Consider the following 9,330-nt stretch of genomic DNA (forward strand, 5'->3'; position numbering starts at 1 on the left):
AGAGCAGCTTCTCGAATGCTCTTAAGTGGCAAAGGAACTCCTCTTTGGTGGCGTTTGGGTAATTATAACCTTTGCGTCTTTGATTGTTGACCCATGCACATTTTTAGCCCTGATGCTGGAAAACAGCATCTGGCTGAACCAAACAAAAAACTCTGAGGAATGATAGTGGCAGGCAGAACTGTCACAGACGAGGATGAAACAAGGACGTGGTCAGGGCCAGTGACACTGGTGCAGCCCGTAGAGAGGACCAGGCTTCCATCCTGACCTCTGATGCTGTCTGTGTGGAGTCTGCACGTTCTCCCTGTGACTGAGCATTGAGGCTCATGTTGATGCACTGGGTGTTTAACCAAACATTTGTTCTGAAGGTTTTTAGTTTTTGTTTCAGTGATACAGCGTGGAGGCAGGCCATTCGGCCCACCGAGTCCGTGCCGACCACCGATCACCCGTTCATACACTAGTTCCGTGTTATCCCACTTTCTCATCCACTCCCTGCACACTAGGGGTAATTTACAGAGGGGCCGAATAACCTACAAACCCGCACGTCTTGGGATGCGGGGAGAGGGAAACCACGTTGGTCACAGGGAGAACGTGCAAACTCCACACACGCAGACAGCACCCGCAGTCAGGATGGAACCCGGGACTCTGGCGCTGTGAGGCAGCAACTCTACCGCTGCGCCACCGTGCCGCTCGCAAAGTGATTCTGCTTTGTAACATTGTCGCTGATGTAACTGTGCCGTGCCGGTGGCTGCAGTGTGATGTTGACTCTCTCTCTGAGCTGCTTTGCTGTGAAAAGCTTATCTTCTGCAATGAACCCTCATTACTGGAGTAGCTTTGACCAACCTGCTGGGTTTTATGTGCAACCATGTGCCCTTTTTAGCAGAGAGTTCAACCATTTTACTGTTTGCCATGTGGTGTGGAGGATGGATGCTGTTATCTCTGGGGGCAGTTCTTGCCCCTCTCACCCCCATGCTGCAGTTCCCACCGCAACCTCACCACCGCTCCGTGACTGGGACCTGTTGCTGAGTGAGTGAGTACCTCGCTTTGGACAAACCTCTTGGGCTTTGCTCCAAGCCATCTCCATGGACATAGCAACTCTACACACAGTATCAAGTGCGAGTTCCTGCTTGTTTAATAATATCAATTGGCCTCGCTCAGGGGTTAAACCACAAACAAACTTGTTGAAGGCCACGCGGTCTAGAAAGACATCGAGCATTGCAGTGCGGAGACAGGTCCTTCGACAAGTAAATGTATTCACCGGCAGTCTCACCTGGCTTCTGATTCCTAGTTAGGAATTTTAGGGGCGGGAGATCGCAGCCTTCACGTGGTCCGCCCTGTTTCGACGAATGCAATCAACCTGGCGTGCACAGTCAAATAAGATCAAATAGAACAAGTTGTCCGACAACTTTAGGCTGTGTACGCCATACGCAAGAAGAAGCAGAAGATGATTCTTAGTTCCAGTTTTAAAGCTCCCTGTGGCTTCTGAGTGTTTAGGATTGAAAAGACCTTCTTAGCTTCCGAACTACCTTGCTGAATAACATTTGTTTTTTAAACTTTCGACTTTAGAGAAACAGGTCCATCGGCCCACAAAGTCCGTGCCAACCAGATCACCCCGTACACTAGTTCTATCCCACACACACAATTCTTACTGAAGCCAATTGGCCTTCACAAACCTGCACGTCTTTGGGATGTTGGGCGAAACTGCATGGCCACAGAGTAACTAACATGCAAACTCCGCGGTTAACATGGGATTGAACCTGGATCTTTATCAGAGAGCTGCCAGTGGAATCTTGCTCTGTACTGTGCAGCTGTGCATGCCAGATCTCGCAATGAGCTCACCTCACTTCCTGCCCCACATGAGCCTTTGTCCCTCACGCTCAGCATCAGGGCCACTGAGTATGTGTGTCCTCTCCACTGGTGTAGAGAGAGCACAATGGGAAGGAACTGCTGGTGCTGGTTTAAACTGAAGATAGACACAAAATGCTGGAGTAACTCAGCGGGACAGGCAGTATCTCTGGAGAGAAGGGAATGGGTGACGTTTCGGGTCGAGACCCTGCTCTTCTCGAAGAGAATGGTCTCTTCTGAAGAAGGGTCTTGACCCGAAAACGTCACCCATTCCTTCTCTCCAGAGATGCTGCCTGTCCCGCTGTTGAAGGATCTGGGCCACAGGGAGGAGGGTGAGGGAGAGGGCCCTGATGCAGGGACACAGCAGACAGCAGATCTCTTAGCCACAGGGCATCCATAATAGTTTGAAGGAAAGGAGAAGGACTTTTTGTGAAAATGGCATGATAAATTGTCGTCTATCAGTGAGGAATGACCAGCTGAACACAGGACGATTAGTGCTGAGTGCGCCTGAGTACAGCACACTCAAGCTCAAAGGGAGAATGATTTTGTTGCCTGCTCTCGGGTCAGTGAGCTGCTAGGCCAGAAGTGGCTCTAATTTAAATGGATCATTTTGCTAAGTCCCTTGTCAGTTGACTTCCCCTTCCAAGTGTACCCTCGTCGATGAGGAAGTCAAATTAGATTTGATTCTGTAAGGGATAAAATGGCGAGGCACACCTCATTAATCTTCGCAGCTTGTTGCTGTTGCAACCAGGGCCAGGTTACCATGGAGACCATAAATGGCAGGCCTCACGTCCTCACCCCGTAATCTCCAGGAAAATGTCGATCGCCGAGGAGAATCCATCAATGTTTGTAATCTTACTCTCAGTGGCAGACCTCAATTAAAATCAAATCTGATGCACGCGGTGCGAAACAGTTGACATCGGATCTCCACTTGCACCATAAATGCATTGCAAGGACGGGGGGGCCGGGCTGGTTTAGGGTTCAGTAATCATTCAACAAAAATGGCGAGATCAGACCCCCTGTCTCGCAGCTTGTTGCTGTGCAACCGATTGCCAGGTTACCATGGAGACCCTAAAATGCAGGCCTGCCTAAACCCCGTCATCTCGAAAGGAAACAGTCGATTGCCATTTTAAGTGATCCTATCAGCCCTGCCCTGTCTCGCGGCAGAAACAGGAGCAAGGATTGCGCTGCTAATTAGAGAGTTCTGGTAATTACAATGTGTTGTAATCTGTTTACTCTCAGTAGCATTCAATTAAAAGGTAATCAGCTGGAAACATTAGAGGGAAATAAAATCAAATGTAAAATTGATGTAAAAATGGTGCTGAGTCTCCACTTGCACCACGCATGCATTAACCCAGGCGTGCCGGGCTGTTAAAGTGCCTCTCGGTTCAGTAATCATTCACCCCAAGCCGCAGATGCTGCCAATCCGAGACTAAAACACAAAAGGTCTCAGCAGGCCAAGAGGGACAGTCAACGTTTCAGGTCCACGACACTTCTTGCAAACCCGAACCTTAGACTGCTTCTCAAGAGTCAAGAGTCAAGAGTCAATTTAATTGTCATTTGGACCCCTGGAGGTCCAAACGAAATGCCGTTTCTGCAGCCATACATTACACACAAATAGACCCCAGACACAACATAATTATATTTAACATAAACATCCATCACATAGCAATTCTCCCACCACCAATGAATGCTGCCTGACCTGTTGAGTTTTACAAGCATTTTTCTGATTCTCATGCCTGTGGGGTTGATTGATGGATTGAAAGATACAGCAGGGAAACAGGCCCTTCGGCCCACCCTGTCCATGGGAAAAGGTTGTAGGCGGGAGGGGGAAAGGGGGTGGGGGTGGGGGGGGGGGGGGGGGCTAGCATTCTGCTCACCCTGCATCTTCAGCTTTCGGCCTCATGCAGCGGCTCCCATTCCCACTCCGGCTTCACTCGGAGGCTTCCGGTTCAACTCTGTAGCTTCCGGCTGTTCGTGTTGGTCGCCGCAGAAGCAGTCCGCCCGCTGCTCACTCTCTGCATGCTCCCCACTGTAAACAATGTGTTAAACAAGAAAAAAAATACAGCGTGTGTATATACACATACCCATATATATATCAGTCTGATGAAGGGATTCTGGTCGAAACTCTTCGTCAGACTGATATATATATATGGGTATGTGTATATACACACGCTGCATTTTTTTTTCTTGTTTATCACATTGTTTACAGTGTACTATGTTCCCATATTGTGTTGTGTTACAGCAAGTAATATTGTCATCGTTCTATCTGGGACATATCACAATAAAACACTCTTGCCTTTTGACATGTTGTAAGATGGCCAGCAGAGACCTAATGGGCCGAAGGACCTGTTTCTGTGTCATAGGTCTCTCCCTGAGTGAGCCCTGCCGTTTGAATCCCATTGATGAAGGGCTGCAAATGGGCATGATTTGCTTCAGCAAGCAAGCAGTTAATTAAACGCTAGATATTTTGCCAGCTCAGCCGGCTGAATGGCTGATGAATGTGTGGGAACTCATCCATGGTGCCCACTGTCAAATCCCAGATACTGCAGAGGTGCGCATATTAAATCAGCACAGCACATATTCATCATGAAATATTCCAAGAGAAAGTAAACACAGGCCATGCCTGATTTGATGCGAGAATAAGCATCGTTTATTCAAACACGACTCGGTTGACTACTTCATTTTTGTTTTAAAATAAAGAGTTTTGTACACCATCACCGATCCGTGAACATGGATAGGTGACGTTTCACAGAGTGCTGGAGTAACTCAGCGGGTCAGGCAGCATCTGTGGAGAACATGGATAGGTGACGTTTCACAGAGTGCTGGAGTAACTCAGCGGGTCAGGCAGCATCTGTGGAGAACATGGATAGGTGACGTTTCACAGAGTGCTGGAGTAACTCAGTGGGTCAGGCAGCATCTGTGGAGAACATGGATAGGTGACGTTTCACAGAGTGCTGGAGTAACTCAGCGGGTCAGGCAGCATCTGTGGAGAACATGGATAGGTGACGTTTCACAGAGTGCTGGAGTAACTCAGCGGGTCAGGCAGCATCTGTGGAGCTAAGGAAATAGGCAACGTTTCGGGCCGAAACCCATAAGGGTTTCGGCCCAAAACGTTGCCTATTTCCAGAAGGATTTCGGCCCGAAACGTTGCCTATTTCCTTAGCTCCATAGATGCTGCTGCACCATAACTGAGTGGGTCAGGCAGCATCTGTGGAGAACATGGATAGGTGACGTTTCACAGAGTGCTGGAGTAACTCAGCGGGTCAGGCAGCATCTGTGGAGAACATGGATAGGTGACGTTTCACAGAGTGGTGGAGTAACTCAGCGGGTCAGGCAGCATCTGTGGAGAACATGGATAGGTGACGTTTCACAGAGTGCTGGAGTAACTCAGCGGGTCAGGCAGCATCTGTGGAGAACATGGATAGGTGACGTTTCACAGAGTGCTGGAGTAACTCAGCGGGTCAGGCAGCATCTGTGGAGAACATGGATAGGTGACGTTTCACGGAGTGCTGGAGTAACTCAGCGGGTCAGGCAGCATCTGTGGAGAACATGGATAGGTGACGTTTCACAGAGTGCTGGAGTAACTCAGCGGGTCATCTCCTCCCCTTTCGGCTTTCTGCAGAGACCGCTCCCTCCGTAACTCCCTGGTCAATTCGTCCCTTCCCACCTAAACTTCTCCGGGAACTTTCCCTTGCAACCGCAGGAGATGCAACACTTGTTGCTTTACCTCCCCCCTTGACTCCATCCAAGGACCCAAGCAGTCGTTCCAGGTGCGACAGAGGTTCACCCGCACCTCCTCCAACCTCATCTATTGCATCCGCTGCTCTAGGTATCTACTGCTCTACATCGGTGAGACCAAGCGTAGGCTTGGCGATCGCTTTGCCCAACACCTCTGTACAGTCCGCATTATTTTTCAAATGAGTCTTTATTCAAATAATAAATATTTACAATACGTGAACCGTGTGAAAAAATTCATCCGGCATTTTCGGAGGCTCTACCAAATGTTCAATACAGTCTCTACATTTCTCAAGGCTGTCCCCCACCCGTGCCACTCATGTGGCCCCCTGGCGTGGGAGACCTTCCCTTGTTTTGAGGGGCGTCTCCACCAAACCCTGCCCCCCATGTCCAGCAGCGGAAGGGCCCTAGACTGTGGTCCTCCCCCACCGAGCCTTGGCATTGGCTGCACCGAGCTTCAGTGCGCCCCTCAGCACGTACTCCTGCAGTCTGCAGCGGGCCAGTGCGTTGACACGTGTGACCTTTGCTTTGACTCACTGTTCTGCCGCGGTCGACCTCTCCCGATACCTGGAGCGGTGAACAGCTTGGAACTGATGAGGAAATGAGTCAACAGTAAGTCCTTGATAGTACAAAGCCTTGTCTGACAGGGTGACGTTGATCGTAGGTAAGGCAAACTTTGCATTTTTCATGTCAAAGTATGTAAATATTGCCGTACTTTGCCCGACATTACAGAAGGAACATTGCAGTTCCTGTTTATACTAGGTTGTGTACACAAGCATGAGATTGGGACTGTTTAACCTGACTTTCCTTGTTACATCTCAAAGTATCATTGCTGAGTTTAATTGTCTTGGCAGTAGTTTCGTGCAAAGGGAATTATTGTTTGAGATGATTGAATCTTGAGTTTGAGGGCAGCTCAGCTCACTGGCGCGGTTATAGCGGCACGGTGGCGCAGCGGTAGAGTTGCTGCCTCTGCGGGGAATAGGGGGAAACCGTTTTCAGTCACTGACCTCGACGGAGATGTCATCTTTCTCCATCAACCACCCCCCCCCCCCGTGGCATAACAACTGGATTGGTGCAGCCGTTCCTGGAGACCGGCCTGGAGCTTCAAGACTTTAACATCGGGGCCTGTGGACTTTAACACCGTGAAGCCACCGCGGTCTCCGGTAAGAAGAGACCGACTCGGGAGCTCCATGCCGCGGAGTGTTCCATTACGTCCCAACGCCGGAGCTTCCATCATCCCGACACGAGGGCTTGAACATCGGACCGTCGGCAGTGGCGACTGCGGAGGGCTCAGCAACCCCGACCACGGGTGAACAAAGGAGGAAGATGAATGAACTTTATTACCTTCCATCACAGTGAGGAATGGGGATTCCATTGTGGTGGAAGTTTATGTTAAATTCTATTGTGTATTGTGTTATTTTTACTTAGTATGGCTGTATGGTAACTCAAATATCACTGTACCATAAATGTGAGCTTGAACTTGAACTTGAACAGCGCCAGAGATCCGGGTTCCATCCCGACTACGGGTGCTGTCTGTACGGAGTTTGCACGTTCTCCCCGTGACCTGCGTAGGTTTTCTCCGGGTGCTCCGGTTTCCTCCCACACTCCAAAGACGTTCAGGTTTGTAGGTTAATTGGCTTGGTGTAAATGTAAATTGTCCCTAGTGTGTGTAGGGTAGTGTTAGTGTGCGGGGATCGCTGGTCGGTGGGGACTCGGTGGGCCGAAGGGCCTGTTTCCGCGCTATGTCTCTAAACTAAACTAAACTAAATAAGGTACAAAGGTGAGCAGACATAATATGTTAATAACTGGACTCTGGTTCGTGACTTTTCGGGTCTTGGCTCAGCGGAGTACACAGATAAGGATGTAAATGTGTTTAATAGCAGATACCAGCTGGTGGCTTCTGAGCGCCGCATGTGTCAAGGACAATTAATATATTGGCAATTGATACTAGCTGGCTGCCACGGAACCTTGTACGCAGTGGAGTTCAAAGGTAGTGGCAACAAATGTGTTAATGGCAAGTCTGTGTGCGATGGAGGCATATTGGACATTTTAAATAGTCGATACTAGCGACCACATTCTGAAATTTCATGGAGAGGAGTTCAAAGGTAAGGGAAATTAATGTTCAACAACAGATTCTAACAGGCAGCTTGTTTTAATGGACTGATGAATTGTACACTACACTTGTCCCTTTACCTCCCCACCTCGACTCCATCCAAGGACCAAAGCAGTCTTTCCTTCGGTCGGTTGAGGCCGCTGCGAGTCGGCTGCCCTGCCAGCAGCGTTTGCGTTATTTCGATTTTTTTTTTTTGGTCTGTCCAAATGTTAGTTTAGGTGTCTCTCGGTGTGTCTTGTGTTGGGGGTGGTTGGGGGGGGGGGGGGGGGGGGGGGGGGGGGGGAAACCGCGCTTTTCGGTAGCCTCCTCGACAGAAAGGCGACTTTTAGCATGTTGCCTCCATCACGGCCTAACAGCTTGGATTGGAGCGGCCTTTCCCAGAGTCGGGCCCGGAGCTTCAGCAGCGGGCACAGTCATATCGCATTCATTCTCTGGAGATGAGTGGAAGGTCCATTAATGAATGAAAACTACGAGGAATGTGGGGACTTTGTAACATTGGCCAAGACTCAGCCTCCACAGATGCTGCCTGGCTCGCTGAGTTCCTCCAGCACTTTGTTTTTGCTGCAGGTTCCAGCACCTGCAGTTTTTTTTTTGCATCTCCTGATGTAAACCGTTAGCTGTGTCTGCATCAACTGTGAACACACTTTTCTCAAAGGAAACCAAAGAGATAAGTAACTGGAGAGAGAAAATGGTTCCTCATATCCACAACTGCTACACTGCGGTTTTACTATGATCTGGTCAGACCATGTTTTAGAGAGTGGGTTCGCGTGTGGGAAGGAACTGCAGATGCTGGTTTAAACCGAAGATAGACACAAAATGTTGGAGTAACTCAGCTGAGGTTTTAGTCTGAAGAAGTCTCGACCCAAAATGTCACCTATTCCTTCTCTCCAGAGATGCTGTCTAACCTGCTGAGTTAGCCCTGTTTTTTTAGTCTAAGCTGGGTTCATTACTGTTCACCAGCGTAGGAAATATCAAGCATAAACTCCAGAGAAAGCGCTTAAAAGTACAGGAGCCTGAATATAGACACAAAGGGCTGGAGTAACTCAGCGGGTCAGGGCATCTGTGGAGAAATGGATACTGTTCACCAGTGCTGGAGTAGGAGGCAATATCAAGCATAGGTGACGTTTCTCCAGAGAGAAAGCGCTTATGGAAAGTACAGGCTGGAGTAACTATAGGACACAAAGGGCTAGGGACGTTTCACAGAGTGCTGGAGTAACTCAGCGGGTCAGGCAGCATCTGTGGAGAACATGGATAGATGACGTTTCACAGAGTGCTGGAGTAACTCAGCGGGTCAGGCAGCGTCTGTGGAGAACATGGATAGGTGACGTTTCAAGTCGAGACCATTCTTCAGGGATTTCTGCATCTGAAGAAGGGTCTCGACCTGAAACATCACCCATTCCTTCGCTCCAGAGATGCTGCCTGTCCCGCTGAGTTACTCCAGCGTTTCTGTGTCTATCTTCAGTGTAAACCGGCATCTGCAGTTCCTTCTCACACACGCGGTTGATACTGAGTTAGACAAATTATCAATGGCTAAATTAAGATGGAAGAAGTGAAAGCAAGAAGTGAGAAAAAGTCTTAAAATATCCTGGGATGGTTTACATGATTCAAGGGAACCTGTAAGAAGCCAAAATATCAGG

This window comes from Leucoraja erinacea, chromosome 40 (assembly GCF_028641065.1).
Source record: "Leucoraja erinacea ecotype New England chromosome 40, Leri_hhj_1, whole genome shotgun sequence".
NCBI classification, from domain to species: Eukaryota; Metazoa; Chordata; class Chondrichthyes; order Rajiformes; family Rajidae; genus Leucoraja; species Leucoraja erinaceus.